Source organism: Mus caroli, chromosome 6 (genome assembly GCF_900094665.2).
Source record: "Mus caroli chromosome 6, CAROLI_EIJ_v1.1, whole genome shotgun sequence".
NCBI lineage: Eukaryota > Metazoa > Chordata > Mammalia > Rodentia > Muridae > Mus > Mus caroli.
This window is the reverse complement of record NC_034575.1, coordinates 293,391-310,167: the sequence shown is the minus strand read 5'-3', so window position 1 is coordinate 310,167 and position 16,777 is coordinate 293,391. Positions and strand designations below refer to the sequence as shown.

Genomic DNA, 16,777 nt, shown 5'->3' with positions numbered 1-16,777 from the left:
TGCACCACATTAACTGAGAGAGGATATTTTTAAAAAATTAAGTTGGAGAAATGTTAAAGGAGGCACCCTGGAGTTGTTAACTGGCCTCCAGGAACACACACACCAGAGGGATGGCACCCACATACATCACAAGTACAGATGAAACAGATACACACACACACACACACACACACACACACACGATCTCAAGGCCCACTCCAAAGGTACCAAGGAGAAGCCACAGTGCATCAAGATCCCCAGTTAGTTTGCAGTCCTTTAAAATCTGAACAGCAAGGCACTAACTTCTTCAGCTGAATCTCACATTCTGCGTGTAGCAGAAGGTGATGCTTGTTTAGTATCACATAAATCTTAACTTAGATTAATAAGAAACATAAACATTTCTTTTCAAATAATATTTTACAATAGAGACACGTTCAAGAAGCTGGGGATCTAGCTGGTCCGTCACTGAGAGATAAAATCATGACCAGATACACTTTAAGAAGGGGGAACACAGAATCTGTCAACTAGAGATTTTGAAACCTTGGGGAAAAGCATCTGAAAAGATTTAGGCAGCAAGGAGAAACAAGGTGGCAGATAGAATATATTCTTTAAACAAAGCAGTAATGAAGAGGACATGGGAAAATACTGCCCCCTTTGAAGTGGAGAAAGCGGATCTGGGAAGGGCAGAGGCAGGTAACTGAAAGCGAGATCTCACTCTCTCCCCGATAAACACAGTCATCTGTAATCAATTTTTCTGTAATCAATTTTGAAGAACAGCAACCTGAGTGACCTGGATAGTTCAGGATGACCCCAGAGATAGCAGTCTTGCCCCTTCACAGTGCCTCCCTCCCATTCAGCCTTTGCCTTATTCCTAGTCCTGTTTTGTTTTTGTTTTGTTTTTTTTTATTTGTTTTGTTTTTCTTTTAAAACTGGAGGATTTCTTTGATTTTTGCAATTTCTGCCTTTGAAAAATCTGTACACCTTCACTCCCTTCTCTGAATAAACTCTATAATTAAAATCTATTTTTGAAATATTTACAGATGTCTGCCATGGGCCTCTTCCACTATTTAGAATCCTAAGGTTTTTGTTGTTGTTGTTGTTTTGTTTTTTGTTTTTTTGGTTTTTTTGGGTTTTTTTTACATTGTGAAAGCAAGCCGGTGGGAAGCAAGCAGAAAGTCCGACCCAGTGCCCTTACAGCCCGTACTCTCCCTCTGCTCTCCGACCAGCTAGTGCTGGAATGGAGGATACAGGTGATCCCCATTCTTGTATTTACGGAAACATTGTAGTCCAGTGTGTATACAAATTAATCATCCTGCAGTCAACTCCTGGCTACTTTGTCAAAACATTTAACACATTTGGCATCTGCCCCTGCACTTGTTTAACAGTAATAAAAATGTGCCTCCCCTATAGAATTAAGATAAGGCCAATGCTTGTTAATAACAAATCAGTACATAGTAAGTTTTCAATAAGGGAGAGCCGATAAAATTCTTGGTTTTTCATTATAAAGCCAAAAGTAAGAAATGCAGCTATGAAAGACAATTTACATTTTTGCTTATAGCTCTAGGGGAAGTTGTATATTCCTCTGAGCACTCTAATAAGATATCCTGACAATTTAAGCTAAGAGGTTAGTAGCAAGTGAGAGTTTTCCCACTAACATAACATAATATGAAGCAACCCTAGAAGGTACAGAAAATTGGGGCTACTTTTCCCACAGTTCCTCTCGTCTAAATTCATGAGCACAGACCAAATACAACTAAATTACAGAGAGCCTTTTACAGAGGCACGCATACCCACACATGCATATCCCAAGATGAATAGATTCCTGACCAAACTATACCTTTAATAGGGAATGGGTGAGACAAGCACACCACGAGGATTTTTCTAGGAAGGCATGAGAGGCTCAGCTCAAGGAGAACCTTCCCTCACACATAGAGCACACAGCCATGCCTGCATCTCAGCTGTCTGTCAGCAATCTCCTTAATACTGTCGGTACCTGAAATTAACCACTCTCCTGTTTATTATTATTTGCATCCGGCCAACTTACGTTAGGATGTAAGCTCTTGGTATTCAATTATTCATGCTTTTTTTTTTCTTTTAATGAATGGGTACATGCATTTTATTTTTATTTCTTTATTTATTTTGCAGATTTTTCCCCTAACTCCTGGATTTCTCTCTGGAATTCTCTTTATAAAACAGGAAGTATCTATTTCCCAACTTCCTCAGACATGGAAGAATTAGTTTCCATTACGACTCAGTACTGTACACCCTGCCACGGCCTCTTACTATGGGTTATTTATTGACTGAGTTAACTGTTAACCCAAGTAAACTTTATACTGAGTAGAATTAGGGAAGACATTTCCTAGTTCCCGAGGAATTTGTGGTTCAGCTTCGCTTTAGTTTATTTATTTTGTTTGTTTGGTTTTTTTGTTTGTTTGTTTTCTGCTGTCAGGAGATGTATTCTTTATAGAAATAAAACTGTGAGACACACCAGCTCCATGTCAAAAAAAAAAAAAAAAAAAGAGCCAGAAAATCAAAGCAGCCTTTCTTTCTTCCTCCCGGAAAAGAATGATCTATCAGGTCAAAGTTCACATTGTTTCAAAGGAAGAAAATTATTTTTTACCAAGATAAATTATTATTCTCACTGTTATCCTGAGGTCTGTAAAGCTGAAGGGTAATTACATACAGGATAATCACCAGCTGCTGTGTGTTCAAGAAGGCCGAAAAGGGAGCACTGCATGTCTGCATTCGGACTCCGGGTTTCCTGGGGTCGGAACTGCACATTATACACCTTAGGTACCCCAGGGTGACTAGTCCAGTATATTATGATCCAAGGAGTGTTAAATATGCTCTAAATGGAGTATAATGATCTGGGGTGTATTTCAATACAATGAAGCTTTGCCTATCAGGAATTAATAAAAGAACAGACTAAGTCCCTGAGAAAAACTTTTCATCTAGATTATTTTTTAAAAAGAGAACAAACTCAGGGATAGAGAGAGGTGGTTCAGTGAGCTCTGTGCTCACCGTACAAGGATAAGGAGCTGAGTCCAGAGCCCCAGCATCCTCTTGTCCAGCAGCTCAAACCTGTAATCCAGGAGCTGAAGGGCAGATGAGGCAGATCCCAGGCTTTCGCTATCCAGCCAAAGGACTAGCTCTGAGCTTCATGTATTGTGAGACTCCACACTCTGAGCAATGAAGACGGGGAATTTTAAAGGCAGAGGTGGAATTTGCCTCTAAAGCAGTTAGTTCTTTAGTCTCCAGACACGGAAGACAAGATTGATTACAGAGTCTCCCTAAACTCACGGCTGCCTAACAGACAAGATGTTTAAAGAGGGACAGAACAGTAAACCATTCATAAACCTAAGCACTCTGAGAACAAGAGCAATCAGGGACAATCGCAGAAATATAGAATTAACAATTAACTTCATTATTTCCTGAATGCCACACAGATAAATTTGTTTTATTCAAAGGTTTATTTGCAAATATGAAGCATCCTGTTTGAAAAGCAGCAACTTACCCTGAATCAAGTTTATGTTAACTTTGATTCTAACCCATCTCTTTTTCTCAGCACTCCAGCCCAGACAGTCCAATGTGGAAATGAGACTGAACTTCCAAGGAACCACACCCATATTTCCCAAACATGCTCCACTGTGCTAGGTTCTACTCCAGTTCACTACACTGACTTTGGAACAAGCAACAGATTTCAGAAAGTCTAGATCACCGGGCAAACATACCTTTGCTATTTCATGGCCCTTACATCCACTTCTTTCCATCTGGGGACTTACTGGGTCCACACAGAAAATATTCTGGAAGCATTAAGACAGCAACAGAGCTAGCTACACTTCTGTGATTCCAAACACATCTAACAGGTGCATAGCAATTTTGGTATTAATAAATTAATGTAGCAAGCAAAGTCATTTTATTCCCCTTGAGAGACTCAGTCTCATCCCTGATCCACTCCAGCTACATCACCTTCCCCAAAATCTGGCTACAGTGGCTTCTTGCTTCGCCAAAATTACTTCTGGCACAGTTAGAACCTCAATTAGTTGAAGTTGCCTCTGCTTACACCTCACATGCTTTAAGGCTTTATAGCATACGTGTGCTGTTTCCTTTATAGTTCTTAGACTTTTTTTTTCTTAATCTAAGTCGTGTACAACTCCGTGGCTTTACAGAATCACGTCCAATTTGCTATCAGAACACTCCTGTTTGTTATCAATACTGTGGGATGCCCAAGGATCAGTCAACAACAACAACAACAACAAATTTCCCTGTGCTAGCTGGACAGTGACACTTTCTTCCTCACACCAATCATTTCCCCAATTCACTGATATTTCAGTGGTTTGGGGTTACAAAAGAATAATTCTGGATATTTGACCCCCCAGCAGTTGCTATAGTATATAGTAGATAAATTAACAATTTTAATAATTCTTTGCCGTTTGTTTCCATGAAGGCAATTAAGGTTACCAAAAGAATTTTTAAAAAGAAGGTTTGATCAGCTGCCGGCTGGCTAGCAGCAGCTGGAAAATCAGAGAGCTACTGAACCCAGGACAGATGTTAAAGCACACAGCCAGGATTTACATCTAAATCGTGAATTTAGAGGATCTCTTTTGATTTTTTATTAGCCCAAATTAATTGTACAAATAGGAAGGTTTGTATACAGGTTTTGTGCATGTTGCTCTGCATTTTTCTTTGCTAACATCCCTCTCACCGGAATGTCTGGCCCCTTGTCACATTTCACACGGCCAACAATATTACTGCCACTTAGATCCAGAAAATGAAGGGGCTAAAGACTCTTCCCCTGCAGTGGAGTAGTGCTTTAGGTTTGAATGTAGGAGTCTCACTCGGCCCTTTTGGTCACCCGATTGAAGGTGAGAGGGAAAGGCAGAGAGCAAATGGAGTGGGGGGGGGGGGCTTTTAAGACTACCCCTATGGAAATTGTAGGGCTGATTTGTCTTCCACTGGGACAATAAAAGCCCCAAACTAAACAGATTAGGGGCCCTATAATCTCTCTGCATGGAAGAGTCGAGTAGGGGTTCAAATTAAGACAGAAGCACACACACTTTTGCCTGAAGTCACTGACTTCAGGGGCAAGGGATCCAAGGATGGATGGATGAGGAGGAGAACTGCAGCCCCTTTCACAAGCCACCTGAATCTGTCACCCAGAACTACCCAAACTCTTAACCTCTGAGTGCCTAGGAAAGTATTTTGTCTTGCTGTCTGACGCTTCCCCATTCTATTATTACTACTTTTTTTCTGGTGTGTTAGTCACCTCGAGGGCTACAGCCACTTTGCATTCCCGGGATACACAGGTAACTGCTTTTCCTGGCTTTTGCTTGAACAGTCAGGAAAAAAAGTGCCCGCTGATGCCTGGCTGCACCCAGCTCCGGATAGGAGGTGGAGGGTAGCCTGTCCTTGGAAGCAACTTGCTTTCCTCCCAGGGTGCGCCTGCCAGCCCAGACTGCGCCCTGCCTGGAATCAGATTGTCCCGGGCTCCTGCTGGCTTTCAGTGGAGAAGGGGAATTGTCCTCAACACCAAGTCAGGTAGGTACCTCAGACTACTCTTTTCTAGCTGTCCTCACTTCGGTCATTCACCCTAAGATAATAAACCAGCAACAACCTCTTTTGTGGAGGGCAATGTCCCCCCAAATCCAACCTGCACCTTAGGTTGCACCTGCCCAAATCCAAAGGGGTCCAGGGCTTGCTGGACCCTCTGGTTTTTCTTACCCTCTGCCTCCGGGGTCCTTACTCAGCACTCCAGGTCTTGGTCAGCTGTTTTCTCACGCTCCCACCCTAATTTTACTGCCGCGCCCCACTACAGATTCCACTCTCCATCGGGTCCCTGTGACCACGTTTGGAGCCAGGGACCACTCTCTTTGGGGTAGGGTTCTTTGGGAAACTCACCTCCCTACGGAATTTTCATCCTCCAGGGAAGGGGTTGGACTCTCAGAAAGCTGCCTCCAGGGACGGGTTACGATCACTGAGCCCAATCTGTCGACCACCCAACTCCCTCCCTACTCAAGGTCTAACTGGGGACCCTCTCCTGCTTCCTGGGGCTCCGAGCGCTGGGGTGTGGGGACTCTTGGGGTGTGGAGCAGCGGCAGCGAGTGCAGACCCTCTCCCGCTGGGGCTTGGGGTCCGGAGGAGCACGGAGCGGCTGCTAGCCCCTCCCTCCGAGGGCTGAAGGGGCTGACGCGCAGGGAGGGTCCGGGCGGGGCCGGCTCTGAGAGCGTCCGTCCCCACCACCCCCCTTGGCCACAGCGCGTAGGGAGGAGGGAGCGGGTGACGCGCGCACGGAAAAGGACTTAAGTCGGAGAAGTTTGCGCACAGCTTCATCTCTGAGCGAGCAGCGGCAGGCTCTGCTAAGGTGAGGCTCCCGCGCTTTGGGGAGCAGAGCAACCGGGAAAAGGACCTTGCCTGGAGCCGTTTTTGCTTTACAGTTTTGGGCTTTAAACCTACCCCATAAAGGAGGCTTAAAGGGTCTGGAAATTGGAAGGTGGACAAGAAGGAGTGCTTAGGACTAATTCAGTTTGCTCTCACTTTAAACTAGGAGAGCCAGCCGCCCAAGACTCTGGGCGGACTGCACCTGGCTGGCTTGCAGACAACTCTTGGTTGGAGAGGTGCTTACTTCTGCGCCTCACCCTGCCGTTGGCATCCCCTGCCTGGAGATGCCCAGTGAAGTCTGTGTTCCTGAGAACACCTGAGCTGTGCCCAGACATCCAACAAGAGAATTCCTGGTAAGAAGAAGGGGTTTTTTTCCCCCTTTCTTTTTTCTTTTTTGGAGGGAATGATTGGAATTAAAGATGTGGAGTGTCCCACGAAAGATGGTAGTGAGAACAATACTTTGTGAATTTTTTTTTTATTGCAAAATTGTAGTTTGACTGGTTGATACCTTGTGGATTTTTTTAATTGCAAAATTGTAACTTGACTGGTTGATACTTTGTGAATTTTTTAATTGCAAAATTGTAGTTTGACTGGCTGATACTTTGTGGATTTTTTTTTTATTGCAAAATTGTAGTTTGACTGGTTGATACTTTGTGGATTTTTTTTATTGCAAAATTGTAGTTTGACTGGTTGATACTTTGTGCATTTTTTTATTGCAAAATTGTAGTTTGACTGTGATGTTTAGAGGTGTTCTTGTAGGGTCTTAGTCTCGGTTGCTTCATTTTACCATGGCTTAAGGAAAAAAAAAGTGTCATTGGAAGATGTGATCATTTATAACTGTGCTGAGGAGCTCTCAGGTTCTGTGGGTGTTTTATGATATTACTCATATGAATTTTCTCTCAAAAGTTTTAGCCTCCTGTACTGCTGAGTATAGCAATTTCTAGGCTTAAGGTCATGGCTTTTCCTAATAGATGTTTAGTAGGTATCAATTAAAGAATGTGGGCATCTAGGCAGCGTTGTGCTGGGTCTTGGAATACAGTGGTGAATGGTGTTGCTTGTTTGGTCATGTTCTACACAGAATTTCCAACAATCATTTATGCATAGCAACCATTCTTCACACCTATTAAGAAAAATCTGTTGTGTGCATAGTTTCCTAATTAGTTTCCTTTGTTTTCTCGCCATCCCTAAGTCAGGGTGAATACGGTTAATGAGGGGTCAATTAATTAATTGACCCCATCAAGAGGTCACTTTTCTTGAGGTCTAAAATGGTGCAAAGTCAAAAATCAAAAAAGTGCACTTAGAATGGCCGCCTATTCTGCAAGCTTTGCCTCTGGAATCTACCTAAGAGTTCTTGATGATACCTTTAATCTAATAGTATATTAATCTATAACATATTGTAAATCTATACACTTAATCTATAATATATTGTAAATCAGAAAAAAGGAAGCATGATCTTTAGGTGACCATGGCCACCTTTGTGTTGGAAATGACTCTGAATGAGCCTGTCCACTGATATTTTTTGAAACTGATGGGCATCTGAGAAAAAAAATGTTTAAAATAAACTATAGGTTAACCATGTAGGTACTGAAACCAATATTAAATAGCCGTCTCCAACTGTCACTGTCTGAAATGATGATAAAAGACAAATATTTTATATAGTCAAGCTTGCTGACTTGCTGTTAAGAATAAAGTGGGAATGCTTCTATTTATTTATTTTTATTAAATATTTTCTTTATTTACATTTCAAATGTTACCCCCTTTCCTGGTTTCCCCTCCAAAATTCCCCTATCCCATCCTCCCTCCCCCTGTTCACCAACCCACCCACTCCTGCTGCCCTGTCCTGCCATTCCCCTACACTGGGGTATCAAGCCTTCACAGGACCAAGGGCCCCTCCTCTCATTGATGTCTAACGAGGCCATCCTCTGCTACATATGCAGCTGGAGCCATGGGTCCCTCCATGTGCACTCTTTGGTTGGTGACTTAGTCCCTGGGAGCTCTGGGGGTGCTGGTTAGTTCGTATTGTTCCTCGTATGGAACTGCACATCCCTTTAGCTCCTTCTGTCCTTTTTCTAGCTCCTCCATTGGGGACCCCATACTCAGTTCACTGGTTGGCTGAGAGCATTCACCTCTGTATTTGTTAGGCACTGGTATAGCCTCTCCAAAAGACAGCTATATCTCAGAAGACAGCTGTATAGGAATGCTTTTAATGTTATGGTATTTATTAAGTATACATTTTAATTGCTTGTTGCTGGCCTTATTTACTTTCAGTAGTTGATCCTTAGGTGACTATGACCACCTTTGTGGTTGAAATGACTCTGAATGAGCCTGCCTAATCATGGATATTTGTTGAAATTGTTGGGCAGCTGAGAGAAAAATGATGTTTAAAATAAACTATAGGTTGAACATGTAGGTTCTAGAATCAATATTAAATAGCATGGTCTCCAAGTTTCACTGTCTGAAATGATGATAAAAGACAAGTATTTTATATAGTCAAGCTTGCTGACTTACTGTTAAGGACAAAGTGGGAATGTTATGATATTTATTAAGTATAAATTGTAATTGCTTGTTGTTGGCCTTACATACTTTCAGTAGTTGATCCTTAGGTGACCATGCCACCTTTGTGGATGAAGTGACTCTGAGCAAGTCTGTCTTAATTGTTAATTGTTGAAATTGTAGGGCAACTAAGAGGGAAAAAAATGTTCTTTATGATACCTTTAATATACTATTTAATCTATAGTATATTTTAAATCAGAAAAATGAAGCATGGGCTAGGTTTGCAAAGCCCTCCATTTTGTCAGTGTTCACACTCATTTCTATTCTGTTTGCAGCAGCCCCAAACAACCCTTGACTAGAATTTGTTTTGGTTCAACAATAACTCTCACCTACAGTTAATTTTAATAACTAAAGTCTTAAGAGTAATATTTATCATATTGTAAAAATGCGTATTGCTTATTGACCACACCAACACACTGAATACTGTAATCTATATATAATAAAAAAATGTATTCACTAGAATTGATCCAAAGGACATACTCTAAATCTATTGTATTGTTTGATGGTATTTATATTTAAATTTAATTTATATTTCTTATTGCCCAGTTACTCGTAATTTTGGAAGATTTGGGGTAAATAAAGATAGCCTTTGTTTTAAGCAATTAAAAGAAATAAAGCTAAAATATCAAATAGTCATGCCATGGTATCTCAGTTTTTCATGAATCTCCATGAAACCTCACAAGCACACATTCTTTCAGTGGTGACTTGAATGAAAATAATAAATTTCATTGGTGTTTAATAAAGTAAAGGTGAGGTGAAAATTGGGGGGGGGGTCAGTGATGATTTACTAATAAGTAGAACTGATGTTCTCAACTTGAGCCACAAATTAGAATCTCTGAGAGAATTTTTATTTAATGAAAAAAGCAAAAACCAAGCATGCCAGACCCTACTTAACCTAACCTAATTAAATCACAGTATCTGGGGGGAAAGGCCTGTGTATTGATGAATATCTTTAGGTGATTACATGCAACCATGACTGATATGAATCAGCTGATATAGTTTTCTATGAGTTGATAGACCCTATTCATGTAGGAAGGTCTTGGTGAACACAAATGCTACTTATTCTGATCTTTGGATTTCTTTGAGCCCATTAATGTTGAAGGATCTTGGTGAAGATAAATGTCATTTGTTGTGTTGCCAGTCAACTCTTTGTTTCCATGTATGTGATGCATATAAGTTGATTCTCTAACTAGAAGAAAGATTTTATTCTTTATATTAGATTGTTAAATCATAACAGATCCCAACATTTTCCCCAGAAAACAAGTTATCCTGCCATCCAGAAAATGCCTTACTACATGAACTCTAGCTTCAGGAAATGTTTAAAAAATGCTTTATGAAGCAAAGAATTTTATTTCCTTTTACTAACACCAATATGCTATACAATGTGCAAATGTGCATTTTGAAAGAGGAGAGAGAAAACTTAGAGCCCTTCTCCTTGGCATACCAATAACATATTCTGGGTGCCAATTGTGTTCTATTATTTTCATACAAATTGGTTTTATAAAACTCATCATATGCTTTTGAAGTAAAAATCTACTGCCCTGATTTTATACATGAGAAAATTGAGGTTCCATTCTGTGAATACACTTGCTTAATATAGCAAATCAAGTAATATAAAGATGTACTCAAACTCATAGCTTCTTACTCTGAGTTTAACTGTATCATAAAACACATAGTAAGTGAATATTTATATTCTTAACTTTTTAAAGACAGCATCTATTTGAAAGTGGTATAGGGTGAGAGCAAAGGCTCTGATATAGCTGAACCGGGGAAGGACTCCCGGTTCCACCAATGTGGTTGCATAAATCAGGCAAGTATTTTACCTGTTCTGTGGTATAAAGAGCACATCTATTTGAAAGATTTTATTTAATGTGCATTAAGTGAATTACTATTTGTAAAGCATTTGTGTGTTTATGCATAGTAGGTTCTATGTAAGTGTTTAAATGTCTATTTTTAAAATGTCACTTATTCATAAACATTTTATTATTTATTAAATGCCAACCAGTGATTTAAGTCTGCCAGTACATAAAAAGTCATATCCTTGTCCTTAAGATGTTGCATCTAGTAAAAAATAAGCATAAATAAATAGATGATTATTTCAAGCAGACATTGGCATTTTTTCCATCTTGAGTATAATTAAAAGCATGGTTTGGTATATGACAGTTATGTATCTTTCTGTGTCAATGTGATCTTGCCGAGCTCCAACTGATAAAAAAAAAACCCCCAGATGGTAATATTTTCTGTTGTTAAGGTGGTCCTACATTGTTTTAGATTTGATCAAAACACAGAAAATCATATGTTCTGGCTTTAATGTGTAAGGTTAGAAAACAGACCTATGGTGAGGTCACAGAGCTTAAAACTTTGTTTTTTATTCAAGTAAATCATGAGGTTGAAACATTGAGGATGAATTTGTAGAAAGTCCCATTGATGTATGTTCATTAATACAGTTAAGTACAATTTTCTCAAATCCATTTCTCAAGAGCAATGGTGTGTGTGTGTGTGTGTGTGTGTGTGTGTGTGTGTGTGTGTTTAGAATGTGGTTTTACTTCTAAAAAAAAAATGAATTTAGAAAAGAAAATGCTTATCAAAGAATGTAGTAAAAGTCCTGACACTGAGCTGGCTTGCAAGATAACATCTGGGAGCCCACTGTTCTCTCTAGATGGTGCCCTTAGCTCCGCTCAGCTGCCAACACCTGTGGGCACCTGTGACCACTTGACTTTGCTCTGTTCTGATGGAAGTTTCTATTTAAAGAAACCATGCACATCAGTGTCCTCTGTATGAGCATAGTTTGGATTCTTTAACCACAAGGAGTTCATTCTCAAAGAAATAAAGCACCTCGTTCAGCGCAGTGCAACCAATGTTTCTGTAACCACTATTTAACTGTATTGTTGCACTGACATTTTTTGGCAGTGTATTCTTTTCTCTCAAATTATCAAATATGGGGTACTTCCAATTTCTGACAGATGCTAAGCTTTTTCAAAAGCTCTTCAGCCACCCCTTTTATTACCATTATCAAAAACATTTAAATTTTCTCCCAATATTCAGCCACATTTCAGTCCCTGTGTTTTGAATTTACAACACAGCCAGAATTACTTTCAAGCTATGGTCTTGTCATACTCTGTTCAAAATTGTTCAGTTAATGTCCAAGGATGTATCCCTCTTTTAAGACCCTTCATGATAAAACCTCATTTAATTTCTCCCCATCAATGGTATGGAGAAAATCTCAGCAGCTCCTTAATTCCAGCTCAGGGGCTACAATCATACTCGAAAAATTGAATCCAGATTTACAGTCCATCCTTCACTTGCAACCTTATGCCCTTGCTTGTCAACCTCAGTTTACATTGCCTCAAAACTGGTGTGTGTGTGTGTGTGTGTGTGTGTGTGTGTGTGTGTGTGTCTGCCTGTCTGTCCATTCACTTATATAAAGTTGCTAGGCTGCTTTGTTTGGTTTATGTTTCTCCCAACAGTTCTTTTCCCAGGAGCTGTCCTTTATTTGTATGGGGCTTCAGAATCTAGCATTTTATATCTAACCTACGTCCATCCCCCAGAGAATATTAATTATTCCCCCCAACACACATGATTTTATCCTGATACCATCACTTATATTTTCATAGTCAGTAAATATTTACTAAATGCTTATTATTTTGGTCAAAGAATATTATGATAATTACAGTTCCTTGGTGCTCTGAAGTGGGTTGCAGGAACAGTTTCTAGGGAGGTGATCCTTGTAAAGAGGATGTGAGTTGGCATTAAAATGACAGTTCATAAAAAGCTGAGTAAAGAAGGGAGACATGAAGTAACAGGTAGGAAACTAGACTGTATAACAAACAGGAGCGAAGAGCAGTACAAAAGTAACCTTCCAAAGCAAAAACCAACACAGTGATTTAGAAAACTGCAGACACCTGAGATGCTCCATCAGGTTTGCAGGCCACTGATAACTTCCCAAAGAGCCTTCTGTCAGTTTCTTTAAAGACTCTCCACAAGTTCTGTGCACAGGAAACTGTGTGAATGAGTGCCTCTGTGTGTGTGTGTGTGTGTGTGTGTGTGTGTGTGTGTGTGTGTGCGTGCTACACATATAATATGTGTATATTTACTTTTATGTAACATATTCTCTTTAGTATATGGGGGAAAAGGCCAACAAAAGCTTTCCTAGCCCCCTAGAGATTCTAGTATTTCAGCATATACAAACTGTTCCCACAATGATTATGCCCTAAGAAGTTGCATACAAGTTTTCAGGACAAATGTGTCAATTTTTGGAAAAGATGAAAATTTTTCTAGCTGCTTTATGACATGTCCCTTTTGTTATGACTATGTGTTAACTTCTTTTCTTTCTGTTCAAGGTTACAAATGACAGTCATCTGTTTTCCAATTGTCTCAGCAAATCCAGACAGATTTCTATGCTCATATAGGGAAGAGTTAAAACTTACTTAAATTTAACCATAAAGATGCTGACAATTTTTTTTCCTGAAGTGATTTTAGTCACAGTGAAGCCTGAAGTTTTCTTTTAAAGTATCAACTCACAATTGTCTCAAAACTTTGACGTATTTCTCTGTAATATTTCCTCCAAGTCAATAATCCATTTTCATTTTTAAGCATATTACACCCATTCTCCTGCTTCAGGCTAGAGTCCATGCTAACCTATGGAACAGATCATGTTTTCTTCTGTAAACATTGAAAGCCTCCCTCACAGCTCGGAACCCATCACATCATGCAGAACTGCTTCCAGTGCTCCCTCCAACCCCTCTAAAGCACAAAGTAAAGTGTACGTCCATTGTCTATGGGGTCACAGCCATGGATTTCTGCCCCCATGCTAAAAACATCTTTTGAAAAATTAAATCTGTGCTGAATGTGGGCACGCTGGGTTTTTTTCCCCCTGTAGCTATTCCCTGAACACGGGAAGCCGAGGAGATATTTAAATAGCATCTATAGTAGCTGGAGAGATGGCTCAGTGGTTAAGAGCACATAGTGCTTTTGCAGAGGTTGGATTTCAATTCCCAGCACACATGTCAGATGGCCCACAGCTGCCTGTAACTCCAGCTCAAGCCAGGGGGATTGAAAACCAGTGGCCTCTACAGGCAGATGAACTCACATGTGCATACCACCAACATATGCACCTACACATAATTAAAAATTAAAGCAATTCCTTAAACAGCATTTACATTATAGCAGTTATTACATGCAGTCTGGGTATGATTAAAAGGATGACAGGAGCATGTGCTTTGGATTACAATCAAGCATTGCACTGTTTTACATAAGGAAGTCATAGGCGAATTATATATTCCAGTTTTTAATTGTGGATCCTTAAGGATATTCCTACTTCTGCTTCTTGCATGTGAACAAAGCTACTCGAGTATCTTATTTTCCCAGTATAGTCCAGAACCAGAAGCAAGTCACATTAAACAGAAAATCTATCTTCTAAAATAACCTAGGACCTCCTGATTTAGGATACACAACAAAATAACAACAAAGGCAACAACAATTCATAGGTGCCTACTGTGTGCTGCATACAGCACTATTCAGTCACTTTTCAGGAGACTGTTAGAGTATCCTGTGTCCTTATAAGTTACTATCAAACCCAATCCATCAATGAGAAAGCAGGATTAGAAACGTGAGGAAATTCATGGCTTTCTGAATGTGGCAGAGCCACAGTTCAAACCTAAGATTGATTGACCTCCTTCTCTCTGCTACTCCAATTAATGGCATTTGATGGTGACTTGAAGACCTTTTAAAAATCCTATAATTAGAATATTAATCATCATGGATGCTCAAGCCTCTGTAACAGATGAAATAAGGAGCCCCTCTCCACAGACATGACAGACACCTGGCATCCCCACCCATGGGGCCTACAGGAGCTGTGACTGCATTTATCCCCAAATTCCAACCTTTTGGCACAGTTTGGAATAGCACAAGCCCCACCTATGGGAATGTTCTAGATGCCTAAATATATAAGCAGACATTTTTTCACAGCAACAAAATGTAAAATGTAATATTGATTTATAATTTTAAGTTTTTGTTATTTGAACAATTCCTCTTTTAAAGAGTCATCAAATTAATTTAATAATTATTAACACAGCAATTTGATGGCCACGAAACATAAAAGCTCCATTTATCCTTCCCTGGAGCTCAAAGATAATTAGTGGTTATCCTATAGATAGAATGGAGAAAATATCCATTTAATAATAATAGTGATTCCTAAAGAAAAGCTTGGCTATTTAAGATTTTCTCTCTAGAGTGCTTTTTTTATGAAGTCATCTCAGGAAACACAGGTAAAGGAAAGACAAATTTTATTGCTGCCAAATTTAATTTTAAACTGACTCAACTCATATATTAATTAATCCAACTTTCAGTGTAAGGATTTTCTATCCCTACGTGGGACAGGTAGGATTCCAGGCAGACATCTGAGTGTCTTGATTAAATATTGCTGTTTGTGGGCATTTGGATGGAGCTTCTTTACTCCAGGATTCAGAGACGTTCTTGGCACAAAACACACAGTAATGCAAATTGCTTCAACACCTTCTTGCCTGGGCCTACTACAAGGCTAAAAGGTCAGGACAATATTAGAACACTTTTTCATTCCTAACATCACATAGACTGCAAAGATGGCATTAAGGCAAAACCCCAACGAAGCAAATGATCATAGCTTGGGGGCCAATTCAGGAAAAAATAAGTATTTACTAGGTTGCTTCTTTTCCCATTGAAAATTAAAATAATTTTATTGTATCCCATGAGGAAAATATATATTCTTACAAATTGGAAATGTTATCTTAGTGAATAGAAGGTCAGGGAGAAACTTGGCTTTTCTTTTTAGCTACTGAAATATTAATATCTAGGCACATTTTAGGAGCAGCAACTTGATGTCCAATTTGAAGGTTATGATCTCATTGAGCTGCATTTTAATTTGTTAAAATAGCACTTCTGCCTTTACGGTGGTGCCATATGTTTTCCCAGTAATTCATATTTTACCTTTATTAAGATCAGGAACCCAATGCTTTCATTAAGAAAGAAACCACAGAAGTGTCACAGTTCAGCCCAGCAGAAGGTTACCACCTTCTGCCAGGGCAACCCCATCCTTATGACTCCGTGCCCAGTGCTCTCTCCAAAGAGCAGACAAGGTTACTGGGAGCCATGAGCATTTACAGAAAGCCTCATGTACCACTGTACTCATGGATGAGAGAAGAATGGAACACATGACAGGAGTAGTCTCTCTTGGTTGTTCCATCTATTATCCTGGCACACCCAGTACTTAAAATGTACACAGTAATACCATGTGGGCCATATATATACCTTCTTAAGAAAAAGCCCCTTTGCTTGAGCCACCCCAGAGTCTCTCTTCCTGTCTCTTTTGATACTCCTGGAAACTCAAATCTACTACTTTTTTGCTCCATAGCCACAAATCTTGCTTTCTACATGTAGGATTAAACTGTGCTTAACTCTCTTCAGGAAAAAAAAATTGTCAGCAATAATGATGATGTCTTTGTGTAATAATTTTGAATATTAATTCCAAAATGTTATCTTTATACTGCAGCTAAAGATATTAAAGACTTAATATTCAGTGCAAAGCTAACCAAAAGAAGAACAGATTATATCATTATAGCTAACCTGTAAACGGTAGGTTCTCAAAACTTAAGAATGACTTGAGAACTAATTAAGAACTTGGAAGCAACCATGTATACAAAATGCATATATATAAGCATATATATATGCATTTTGTATACATCTCAGTATTTTGTAAAACATGTCAGTAAATATATATATAAGCATATATATATGCATTTTGTATACATCTCAGTATTTTGTAAAACATATCAGTAAATATATATATATAAGCATATATATATGCTTTTTGTATACATCTCAGTATTTTGTA

General features: G+C 39.4%; 1 protein-coding gene across 2 annotated transcripts in view; it reads left to right on the top strand.

The window, feature by feature from the left end:
* Window positions 1-5,234: 5,234 nt before the first annotated feature.
* Calcr (calcitonin receptor) overlaps window positions 5,235-16,777 on the top strand; it is a 76,269-nt gene continuing 64,726 nt past the window's right edge. Inside the window, exons 1-2 of one of the 2 annotated variants that reach the window (XM_021165088.2) lie at window positions 5,235-5,517; window positions 6,524-6,710. The gene's annotated coding sequence lies outside the window, so the exon portion shown is untranslated. Of the gene's footprint in view, window positions 5,518-6,282; window positions 6,341-6,523; window positions 6,711-16,777 lie in introns of those variants that run through there. The other variant, XM_021165087.2, reaches the window with a different exon arrangement.